Source organism: Chiloscyllium punctatum, chromosome 36 (assembly GCF_047496795.1).
Source record: "Chiloscyllium punctatum isolate Juve2018m chromosome 36, sChiPun1.3, whole genome shotgun sequence".
Lineage (NCBI taxonomy): Eukaryota > Metazoa > Chordata > Chondrichthyes > Orectolobiformes > Hemiscylliidae > Chiloscyllium > Chiloscyllium punctatum.
In genome coordinates, this window is record NC_092774.1 from 65304709 (window position 1) to 65317780 (window position 13072).

The window sequence follows — 13072 nt, forward strand, 5'->3', positions numbered from 1 at the left end:
CACACTGCGTTTATTGGGAGGCAAAAATGAGGACTGCAGATGCTGGAAACCAGAGTTTAGATCAGAGTGGTGCTGGAAAACCACAGCAGATCAGACAGCTTCCGAGGAGCAGTAAAATCGACGTTTCGGGCAAAAGCCCTTAATCAGGAATACAGGCAGGACCCCTTCAGGGTATAGAGATAAATTGGGGGTGGGGTGTGCTGGGCCGAAGGTAGCAAAAAGTACAATAGGTGAATGGGGGTGGGGATGGAGGTGACAGATCAGAGAGGAGGATGGAGCGGCTAGGTGGGAAGGGAGATTGGCAGGTAGGCGAGGTCATGAGGACAGCGCTGAGCTGGAAGGTTGGAATTGAGGTCAGGTGGAGGGAGGGGAAATGAGGAATCTGATGAAGTCCACATTGATGGCCTGGGGTTGAATTTACCCCAAGCGGAAGATGAGGCGTTCATCCTCCAGGCATCGAGTGGTGAGGGAGCGGCGATGGAGGAGGCCCAGGACCTGCATGTCCTCGGCAGAGTGGGAGGGGGTTTGAAATGTTGGGCCATAGGGCGATGGGGTTGATTGGTGCGGGTGTCCTGTAGATGTTCCCTGAAGCGCTGTGACTTGACTCTGCGAGGAGTCTCCAGTCTCCCCAATGTAGAGGAGACCGCATCAGGAGCAATGGATACAAGAAATGACATTGTTGGATACACTGGTGAAAGCCTTCGATTGACCACGGCCCGGATGCGAATTCGGGTCAGGGAAGAAATTTTCAGTAGAGCTCTCAGGGTGTGCTCGCAGCTCCCTGGTGGTCTAGTGGTTAGGATTCGGCGCTTTCACCGCCGCGGCCCGGGTTCGATTCCCGGTGAGGGAAACCGTTTTCAGGGTGTTTAAAGGCTACCCGTTCTTCTTAAATGCTCTGTCCAGTTGCGTCTTGATCTTCGTCGTTCCTGGGTGCTGCAGTGTGTCGTGGCTCGTTGAAATCGTGTCCTGATTCGGATTTGTTTGTATGTGTCGGGGTGATTGCTTCTGTAGTTAACCTCTTGGTTCGCGTGCATTGTTTTCCTGTAGACGGTGTTTTGAATTTACCATTGACTGTTTGCTCCACTGTGACATCTAGAAATGGCACTTTGTTGTTGTTCTCCTCTTTTGTGAATTTTATGCCAGTAAGGAGATTGTTGATGGTGTTATAGGTTTCCTCTAATTTGTTTCATTTTTTGATGACAAAAGTGTCATCTCTGCAGCGGACTCAAAGTTTGGGTTGGATCGTTGGAAGGGCTGTTTGTTCGAGTCTCTGCATTAGTGCTTCTGCTCGGAATCCTGATGCTGCTGTTTTCATGCGTGTTTCGTTGATTTGTTTGTAGGGCTTGTTATTGAATATGAAGTTGGTGGTAAGGCACAGTTCCACGAGCTTGACAGTGTTATCTTTGCTGATGAAGTTGGTGCTGTGTTTGTGTCTTTGGTTCTGCGAGTAGTGCCTTCAGTTTTCTTTGGCCTACGTTGATGTTAATGGATGTGAACAGGGCTGTTATGTCAAAGGACAATATTATTCCATCCTCTTCTATCTCAGTGTCTTTGGTGTTCAGGAATTCTTGCATGGAGTAAATGGAGTGGAGTGAATCTTCGACTAGGTGTTTTAGCCTTCACTGGAGGCCTTTGAATCGTCTGTATACTGGTGTTCCAAGTAGTGAGACTATGGTCTAAGGGGGGCTCCTGGTTTGAAGGGGAGGAGAAAAACAACAACGTGGCATTCCTTGATGTCACAGTAGAGCGAACAGTCAATGGGGAACTTCAAACTAGCATCTACAGAAAAACAACAGACCCAAACCAAATACTTAACTGCAGAAGCAATCATCCCAACACCCACAAACGAAGCTGCATCAGGACATTATTTCAACGAGTCACTACACACTGCAGCACAGAGAAACTACGAAGAGCACAAGAGAAATACGTATATAGTGTATTTAAGGAGAACGGGTCCCCAATAAACCCCCTCCGCCGGTTTCTCATTGATACTTTCAAGGTGACTCTCAAAAATTCGGTTTGACCTTCCATTCTTTCCTGTTTGTTTTATGTGGATTTTGAAAGCTTTCCCAATCCTCCGATGAGTATTGGAGTTGGAAGGTTATGTTGTGGTTGTACAGGACATTCTTTACACCACTTTTGGAATATTGTGTACAATTCTGGTCTCCCTCCTGTCAGAAGGATATTGTGAAATTTGAAAGGGGTCTGAAGCACCAATGGGTCCACAGAGATGAAGAGGCCCTTCTGCTGCCCTGAGTGTGGGAAGGCCTTCAGTCATTCCTCTGCCCTGCTGACGCACCAGTTGGCCCACACCGGGGAAGGCTGTTCTCCAGCCCCAAGTGCGAGATGGCCTTCAGCAGTTCTTCCCACCTGCTGAGACACCAGTGGGTCCATATTGAGGAGAAGCCATTCTTCGCCCCGAGTGCAGGAAGTGCTTAGCTCTTTCTTCCGACCTGCTGGCCCATTGGTGGGTCCACATGGGGGAGAGGTCGTTCAGTTGCCTAAGTGCAGGAAGGCCTTCATCAATTCCTCAGCTCTGCTGATGCACCAGTCCGTCCACAACGGGGAGAAGCCGTTCTCCTGCCCGAGTGTGGGAAGGGCTTTACCCGCTCCTCCACACTGCTGAAGCACCAGCTGGTCCACATGGGGGGATGGGGGTGGAGAGGGGAGGCCTTTCGGCTGCCCTGAGTGCGGGAAGTCCTTCAGCAATTCCTCCTCCCTGCTGAAGCACCAGTGTGTCCACAACGAGGAGAGGCCCTTCAGCTGGCCCGAGTGTGGGAAGAGGTTCATGTTTTCCTGCAACTTGCGGAGGCACCAGCGGGGGCACCAGCGCTCCCAGCAATCAGATCCCACCGGTGACGCTGCCTTTAGTCATCTCCCAGGACTGAACCTTCTGCCAGTTCTGACAGTGGGTGCAGTGGGAGAGTAGGTGGGCTGTTTTTGTTTTCTGCTGGACTGCAATTGCCTCCCCCACCCCCCACAACCACAACCTCATGGTGGCTCACGGTTAGCACTGCTGCCTCATGGCACCAGGAACCCAGGAATACTTCTATCCTTGGGGGTCTGGGTGCAATTTATGGAGGGTAGGAACATGGATCTGAGTAGGTTACCCTTCGGAGAATCAGTGGAGATGTGTTGGGCTGAAGGACATGTTTCCACTCTGAAGGAGTTCAACCATCATATGAGCTTTGTTTTCATTGGAAGCTGCTGCTCATTGAGCCAGGGACTGCACATTGCCAAATGAAATGATCCAGAGAAACCTAAGACCGCAAGACCATCGGAGCAGAAGTTAGGCCATTCGGCCCATCGAGTCTACTCAGCCATTCGTTAGTGACAAAAGTAGTGCAGATGAGATTAGCTACAGTGTGGAAACAGGCCATTTGTCCCAACAAGTCCACACCGACCCTCCGAAGTGTAACCCATCCAGACCCATTTCCCTCTGACTAATGAACCTAACACTATGTGCAATTAAGCATGACCAATCCACATGACCTGAACATCTTTGGACTATGGAAGAAAACAGGACCACCCAGTGAAAGCCTACGCAGACACTGGGAGAATGTGCAAACTCCTGACAGACAGCCACCCAAGGCTGGAATCAAACCTGGGCCCCTGGCGCTGTGAGGCTGCATTGGTAAACACTGAGCCACTACATGTTGCAACCCAAAGTAGGCAAGCAGGAGGCTGGGAGAATACAGCAAGCCAGGCAGCACCAGGATGTGGAGTAGTCAGCGTTTTGGGTATTAACACTTCTTCAGGACTGAAACTTTGACTTCTCTGTGAGAAACGATTTACGGGAATGTTGCTGGGGATTGGAGGGTTTGAGCTACAGGGAGAGGCTGAATAGGCTGGGACTGTTTTCACTGGACCATCAGAGGCAGAGGAGTGACCTAATAGAGGTTACAAAATCATGAGGGGCATAGACAGGTTAATAGACAAGGTCTTTTCCCTGGGATGGGGGAGTCCAGAACTCGAGGGCATAGGTTTAGGGTGAGAGGCGAAATATATTAAAGGGACAACTTCTTCATGCAGAGGATGGTACTTATATGAAATGAGCTGCCACAGGATATGGGTCTGGTGTTGTCAAATGGGACTAGATTAGTTTATGATACCAGGTCCGCATGGACAAGTTGGACCGAAGGGTCTGTTTCCATGCTGTATGTGTCTCTGACTACTGGTCCTGATGTAAGTTTCAAATAGAGTCCAAGTAACTTTGAATACTTCAATCTTGTTGAGCTCACCTCCTGAAAAGTTTCAAATGAATCCCTGTTTAAAATGCTGAGTTGGACAAAGTATCCCATCAAGTTCAACACAAACCCAGAGTTGAAGAAGTCAGAAGTCAGAACACCAAGGGGACCAAAACTGATCACAATATTCCAGGTGCAGCCTCATCAACGTCCTGTATAACTACAACATAACTTGCCAACATCTATACTCAATTCCCTAATTGATGAAGGCCAATGTGCCGAAACCTTTCTTCACTGCCTTGTGTACCGATGTAATCAGAGATATAGGACCTACTTTAAACTGATCCACAATCCTGCTTCTGGGAGCACAGTGACTAATAGGGAAGGCAAAAGGGAGATTGGCCTTTAAATGGAGAATAAAAGTAGGGAGGTTATAGTGGAGGTTTTGATTGAAAGGGTAGTGAAGATTCAACCAGCTGGCAGTGGATCTGAATCACATGTAGATCAGACCAGGTTCGGACAGCAGGAAACCAGATAAGTTTTTACAACAAACCACAACGATTTCATCATTAGACTCTTAATTCCAGATTTATATTGAATTCAGAGTCCACCATCTGCCGTGGCAGGTTTTGAACCCAAGTCCCTAGAACATTACCTGGGTGAATAGTCTGGTGACAATAAAGTCGACCATCACCTCCCCTGAACACATTGGCTCATTGTATTTAGAGGTAATAAAGGAGCAAGAGGTTTCAGCAGCTGCTAAGTTGTTGGTATTACAGAAGGGAACATCAGCACTCTCAGTAATGGCACATACTGAAGTCAGGGCCCTGTTTCAGAGGTAAGGGCTCGGGAACCAGAAGAATTAGGAACAGGAATATGCTATTCAGCCCCTTGAGCCTGCTTCTCCATTCAGTAGGATTCTGGGTGATCTGGCATTCCCCACGTTCACTTTCCTGCCCTTTTCCTGCAACTGTTCATCCCCCGACTCTTCACGAATCTATCGATCCTCGTTTTAAAGTGACATGAAGGCTGTCAACAGAGTTACTGGGGTGGGTGTGGTGGGGGGGGGGGACGGGGGCTCAGGTCGAACTTGGGGATTAAAACAATGGCTTCACACTTCACAATATTTAACTTAGGGAATGTTTATGGTTATCCAATGCTGGAAATTGGGCAGGCATTCAGATTAAATTATTGGTAAATTATGAATGACAGAGGAGTCGGGAGAGAAGTGGTGTTCAGTCACAGTTGGATATCATTAGTATAGATGCCAAAACCAGCAGCTACGGTTAAACAAATCAGAACGGAAGACGCTAAAGCTGACCCTCCCAGAGGATAAAGTGATGCTGGAGAGGGTCAGTACTGTCATTAACTCTGATCAAGGCTGTCTGTAGGTCGACGAGGGAATGCTTAGCCCTGTCACTGCTACAAAGGATGTCAAACATGACCTTGATCAGAATTGTTTCAGGGGTCGAAACCAGATTCGAGGGCTTTAAAAACAGAACTCTGGCAAAGATGGGAATGGCTAATTCAACAATGATACATCCAAACCAACACTTCCATTGGTGCGATAATAATAGAAGTGTTTTGGTTTTTATTTCGAAGATTTTCAGCAACACTGAGTAAGAAGCAACAAAATTAACACAAGAAATACTGCAATTGCTACAATGTGCCTGCTCCCAATAGGGGGCCATCTGGTGTTCAATTAACTCTCTACAAGGGGCAATATTGGAAAGGAATTACCCAGTTCATAGCTATAAGAGGGGAGACACAGACTGCTTGATACAAACATATAATAGGCGGGAGTAGGCCACTCGGCACTTCGAGCCTGCTGCAACATTCAATCATATCATGGCTGATCTGAATTAAACCTCAACTCTACATTCCAACACATCCCCGACAATCTTTCATCCACTTGGTTATCAAGAACCTATCTACCGCTGCCTTAAAGATTTTGAATCCACTGCCTTTTTAAAAAGACACATAAGCTCAGAAAGAAAAGAAATCATCCTCATTTTTTTATTCTACATTTAAAATATGACCCTGTACTTTCAGATATTAAGATAGGGACACAAGCTGCATTCAAATAATACCTGTGGTACAGTTAACTATGTCAAAGTGCTTCACATGAACATAATGAGAATTCCTTTAAAAATCACAAGACCGGAGCACAGATTAGGACAGGTGACCAAAGACTTGGTCAAAGGGACAAGTTTAGGGCAATTTTTTAAACAGGTTTAATTTCCCAAACATCAGAAGACAAAGACGTGAACAGCAAACACAAAATAGCAAAGAATGGGAAACAACAGTGTAGTCATAACGTCACAGGATGAGTAATCCAGGGAACATGAGTTCAAATCCCACCACAGCAAGAGGTAAGATGTGAATAATTCAAATCATAAATGGGGAACACAAAGTAAGTCTCAGTATGGTATCGATGGCACTGATGTCAATTGTCCTAAAAACCCATGTTCACCAATGTCCTTTCATGGAAACTGCCATCCTTGCATGGTCTGACTTACATGTGACTCCAGACCCACAGCAATGTGGTTGACTCTTAAACTGCCCTCTGAATTGGCACAAGACACTTTGCACTTAGGGATGGATAACAAACATCAACCTTGTGAAAGTGTCATAACAGAGATTTCTGGAGAAACTCAGCCAGTCTGGCAACATTGGTGGAGAGAGAGGGAAAGAAACGAAGACAATATCCTGGCTTGAGTCCAGAACAGTTGTGAAGAAGGGTCACAGCACTTGAAATGCTAACTCTGCTTCTCTCTCCACATGTGCTGCCAGTCCAATTGAGTTTCTCCAGCATTTGATGCGTTTTTGTGTTTCAGATCTCCATCGTCTGCAGTTCTTCATTACACTGACTTAGGGAAGCTCAAATCCCATAAAAGGGTAGAGGGCTGGAATTACTCAGCAAGTCTGGCACCAGTTATGGAGATAAAAACAGTTCGTCCTTCGGGTCATTGAATGATCTTACATCAGGGACAAACTTTTGGGGAAGCTGCAAGAGTAAAAAGTACTGGTGTAACTTCAACATCTGGGAGAACTCTCTCAGCCATGGAAGTCAGGCTGACTCAGCATTCTGTCCTGCTCATTACCTGTTAAATTCTCCATTTGTTTTTCTTGTTATATTTCTACATGGTTGACACATTCCTATATTTTAAAATGAAATTACAAACAGACAAGAATCTTCCATGTAAATCATCATACATTAGAGGGTTTGGAACGTGAATGTAAACGTTTAAACAGAAAGTATTTATTCATGCATGGGGTGTGGGCATCGCTGGCAATGCCAGCATTTATACCCATCCTTAACCACCCTGTGGTTGGTTGGAAAAGTGCATGAAGGTGTCTGAGATTGTCTTGATCAGTACAGCAATCTCAAAGATGGGTGTGCTCAGCTAGAAGTACCCTCCACTCCCACAGCCAAGTCTGTATTCACTTCAATTACAGATGCCATCTAAACCTCCCAGGACAAGGACAGCATGGGATTACAATCAGAATAAAGCTTCCTCTACTCTTCAATTGTAAGTGAAGCTACCTCAACACTGTCTCCAACAAACACTGCCAAGACAGAGACTGCATTGGGTTAGATACAGAGTAAAACTTCCTCTACACTTCCCCATTCATATAGTCCCAGGGGAACGACAGCAAAGGCTTAAATAAACAGTCGAGCTTCTTCCATTCTGACTGACACTTAGTCCGTTCTATACCAATCCTCAAGGAAAATTCAGAACTGAGACGATTATCTGGTACTGAATTCACACATCCTTATGGGAATGACAGCAACAGAAAATCATGTAGTGAAACACAGATAAAACACACACAATGCACAACAAAACTAGACTGTTATTGGGATCAAAAACATAGTCCCTGCAATAATCCGAATGTGAGTTGAAGAAATTTCACACTTGAACAATATTCTCTGGGAATGCAATGCCCACCTCACTGCTGTCTATTCAGTTCCTCTGCTCTCGTTCAGGGCTGAGTTGCGGCTGACCACATTGTGGCGTGGGGGTCAAGAGGTTGGACAGTTAAGGTCAACTTGGATTGAGGGCATCCTTTGTCATGCCAGTGAGGTGGAGGGTCGCTCATTTACTCAGCTTATAATCGGGGACAAGGGGATGTCAGGCTGGGCTTATATCAGTTTGAGTTTAGAAGAAACAGATGATCCGATGGAGCTGTATAACATCTGGAGAGGACTTAATGCAAATGTAATGTCAACTCAATTCTAGCCAGAGACTGTCTCTCATTTAAGATAGGAGAGTTTTGTTTTTCTCTCAAGTGTTCTCGAGTCTTTGAAATTCACTTCTTTAGAGAGCAGCATGTGGTGGTGTCACGGTGGTTAGCACTGCTGCCTCACGGCATCAGTGACCTGGGTTTGATCCCACCCTCGGGCCGACTGTCTGTGTGGAGTTTGCACATTCTACCCTTGTGTCTGCGTTCCTGTGGTGCTCTGACCTCCTCCCACGGTCCAAAGGATGTGCAGTTGAGGGTAGATTTACCATGGGAGATACAGGGTTACAGGGATAGGGTAACGAACTAGGTCTGGGTGGGACGGTCAGTCAATGTTGACTCGATGGGCTGAATGGCCTACTTGCACGCAATTGGCCTATATCAATCAATAATATGCACTTGCTTTATGGTTACCGACATCAAATTACATTAGTGGTATTGGTTATTTCATCTCTTACGTTATCGTATTCAACCAACAACAGCATCTAGAAACTAGCTCAATTACAATATCTAATATCTGCAGAGTACCTTTTCTTTTTGTCAAGACCATTATCTTGAACTCTGACGTGTGACCTCTTCATTGCTGTCAAAGTTCCTTATTCGTCCCAACGTTGTCATGGTTTTACATTGTCGAATGTTTGATTGCCTTTTGCAGTTAAGACCCTATATTCTGCCCTTGTCAACATTTCCCCTTACAATTCTCTACTAAGGATTTCATGAAAAACTTCAGAGTGTGGTGAGACTGTGGAACTCACTACCATAGTGAATAGTTGGGGTGGAAGACACTACAACTAAGGGTAAGCAACCCAATACAAATGAATGTCACTGTCACCAGATTCACAACACAGTGAAATTAAAACATGCAATGTCCCTCAATTTCTCAACTGTCCCGAACCAGACTTGATGAAGAACAGATCTTGCACATCAACGTTATAATTTAAACAAAAACCAACAATTATAAATATGGCAAATTTTCTTGGGCAAAGTTAAAGAAGATAATCTAATTAATAGCAATTATATAAACCCTTTGATCAAGTTCCACATCATCTCAGAGACTGAAACTTAAGCGGCAAATTAAGGAAGAATTATTTTTAAACTTACCAATTCAAGCAAACAGTTTCCAACAATGGATTGCCAAGCCTTTGTGCAATCCTTGGAGTATGACTGTTTCACAGACACCTAACTGTAAATCTAATTTAAAAGTAACTGCTGAATGGGAATAGACATCCTAAATAATCAGCCATTTCTTACAGGCTGGGACTCATTCCCAGAAAGAGCCAACAATTCTTCAACTGGACAGTAGAATCTAGAGAGAACAGCTCCTGGGCTCAACAAGCAGCAACGCCCGATGGAAGCAGTTGCCGGCGGGGCAGGGCGGGGCAAGGGCATAAAACAAAAAAGCCCACTGACTCTCCCACTTCACACACACTGTCAGAATACACAGGGGCTCAGTACTGAGAATGACCCACAGCAGTTTCATCAAGAGAACCACACTTGATGAACAGATCTTGCACACCAGAATTATAATTTAAACAAAAACAAACAATTACGAATACCGCAAATTTACTCGGGCAAACTTAAACAAGATAATCCAGTTAATAGCAATGATTTAATCCCTTTGATCAAGTCCTCCACCATCTCATAGACAGAAACTTAAGGGGTAAATTAAGGGAGAGAATTTTTAAAATTATCAATTCAAGCAAACAGTTTCCAACAATGGATTGCCCAGCCTTTGGGCAATCCTTCGATGATGAGTTGTTCACAGACACATAACCGTAAATTTAATTTCTAAGTCACTGCTGAATGGGAATGGACACCCTGAAGTATTCAGCTATTTCTTACAGACTGGGGCTCGTTCCCAGACAGAGTCAAGAATTATTTAACTGGACAAGAAAAAAACTAAAGAGAACAGCTCCTGGTCTCAACCAGCAGCAGCGCCCGCTGGAAGCAAAGTTGCAAGGGTAGGGGAGCACGACAGCATAAAACAAAAAAATCCGACCGGCTCTCCCATTATAAGCACTGTCAGAATGTGCAGGGGTTCAGTCCTCGCAGTGACCCACAGCAGCTTCACCAGCAGAATCAGATTATTGGGAGCACTGGTGCGCCCGCTGGCGCTTCTGCAAGGTGCAGAATGATGAGAACCTCCGCTTCCACTCGGGGCAGGTGAACGGCCTCTCCCCAGTATGGCCCCACCTGTGCCTCAACAGTTGGGAGGAATTGCTGAAGGGGAAGGGCCTCTCCACCGTATGGACCCGAAGGTGGGTTGCCTGGGTAAAGCCCTTCCCGCACTTGAGACAGGAGAACGGGCTCTCCCCGGTGTGGACCCGCTGTTGCCTCAGCAGCACAGAGGAATCATTGAAGGCCTTCCTGTACTTGGAGCAGCTGAAGGGCTTCTCTAATATGTGGACCCGGAGGTGGGACAGTCGGTAAGAGGAATAGATGAAGGCCTTCCCGCATTCGGGGCAGGAGAATGGCCTCTCGCCTGTGTGGACCCGCTGGTGCCTCTGCAGTACAGAGGAATTGCTGAAGGTCTTCCCACACTCAGAGCAGGAGAACTGTCTCACCCCGGTGTGACTGCGCACAAGAGTCTCCAGGTCAGATGGGAAACGGAAGCCTTTCCCACAGTCGCCACATTTTCGTGGTTTCTCCACGGGACGGGATTCCTTGGGTTTCTCCATGACCGAAGCTTCAGCTGCACACAAACGCGTGTACAGCACCTCCCTGCCGTGAATTCCTCTTCCCAGTCTGTATAACTTTTACTGGCTCCACAATCAGAGTGCTGCAACAGTAGGGTCTCTCTTCCAGTCTCACTGATGCTGAAAACGGACTGAAAGAGGAACCAAAAAGCTTGGTTCCTTCTCACAGAATCATAGTCGAAAATTGTTATAGTCCCGATGGATTCAGTGACTGCCAGACATTGACGTGAAATTGAGGACTGCAAATGCTGGAGAGTCAGAGTCAAAGCACAGCAGATCAGGCAGCATCTGAGGAGCAGCAGAGTCAATGTTTCAGGCAAAGCTCTTCATCTATTGATATTGAAACGTCCGTCTTCAGATCTTCAAATAATCTGTAAAAAGAGATTACAAAAGTCATTAATGTCAGTCCAGGTTAGAAATTCCAAACAAACAATTCTACTTTCTGCAGAACATTCTTTTCTTTTTCTACAAAATTGAAAGCACCATCCCACCCCCTCTCACCCCTCGATTCTCACTCCGCTGAAACTAATCCTCCCGACGGTACTGATACGGGATCTTACAGAGACCGAAAAGTGAAAACATCAAGACAGACACCTCTGAAGTTTGGATACCTCCACTTGAAAGTTAGTATCTTTCACGATATGTAGGAGTGAGTAAGTCTGATTTTGGGAAGAAAAAGTGTCAATTCAGGATGAACCTTCAATGCATCTTCTTGAGAAACATCCAGACACGAAATGGTTAACATCTGGGGAGGTGGATTTGGGGAGATGGAGGAAATGAGATATCAAGGCATTGACACCGACACCAGACAGAAACTGAACACACAGGCTGGGCAAACATTACGGGCAAGCCAGAATCATAGAGATATGCAGCACAGAAACAGGTCCTTCGGTCCAACTCATCCGTGCCGACCAGATAGCCAAAATTAATCTCGTCTCATTTACCAGCACTTGGCCCATATCCCTCTGAACTCTTCCTATTCATATACCCATCCAGGTGCCTTTTAAATGTTATAATTGGACCTACATCCACCACTTCCTCCGGCAGATGATTCCTTCCACTTGCCTCCCTCACCCCAAACATATTATCCTCTTGTTCTGGACTTCTCCCATCCCAGGGAAATGACCTTGTCTATTTATCCTATCCATGCCTCTCATGATTCTATAAACGTCTATAAGATCACCCCTCACCCGTTGGTATACCGGGGAAAACAGCTGAAGCAATGCGTTTACTTTTAGTTTCACACTCACTGAACTTTACTCCCGTGTAAAACATTGTTTCCCTCCCTCACACTGTCCATAGGAAAAGCCAAGAGTGCTGAGAGTCTGGAGTTGGGGGAATGTCACGCAGAATTCCTGCAATGTGGAAACACGCCATTCAGCCCAACAAGTCCACACCGACCATCCCAAGCGTAACCTACGTGGACACTTTCCCCTATCCCATTCCACTACACTTACTGCACACTATGGGCCCATTTAGTATGGCCACTTCTCCCGAAATTGCGCATCATTAGATTTTGGGAGGAAACCAGAGCACCCGGAGGAAACCCAGCAGACACGGCAGGGAGAATGTGCAAACTCCACACAGACAGTCGCCCAAGGCTGGAATCGAAAGCAGATCCCTGGCGCTGTAAGGCAGCAGTGCGAACCACTAATCCATCGTGCTGCCCATGTGCGCGGAAAGAGGTGGGGGCTGGGAACTTTGTTAATTGTACTGCACAGTGGATTGTTGAGTAAGGTTAAATCTCACGGGATCCAGGGAGAGCTAACCAACTGGGCACAAAATTTAGAAGCGCGTTGTTGTAGATGCTGGAATCCTTCCTGAAAACAACAAATGCTGGAGATCACAGTGGGTCAGGCAGCGCTGTGCTACTCTATGGCTGGACAGTGTGGACGTGGAGATGATGTTTCCACTAGGAGAAGGGTTGAGGATGCCAAGTCATTGAGG

The 13072-nt window shown here is 46.2% G+C and overlaps 1 non-coding gene across 1 annotated transcript; it reads left to right on the forward strand.

Moving 5' to 3' along the window:
* The first annotated feature begins 778 nt into the window (after nucleotides 1-778).
* On the forward strand, nucleotides 779-850 carry trnae-uuc (transfer RNA glutamic acid (anticodon UUC)). The gene has a single exon. It is a non-coding gene; the product is annotated as a tRNA-Glu (tRNA).
* Nucleotides 851-13072: the final 12222 nt, after the last annotated feature.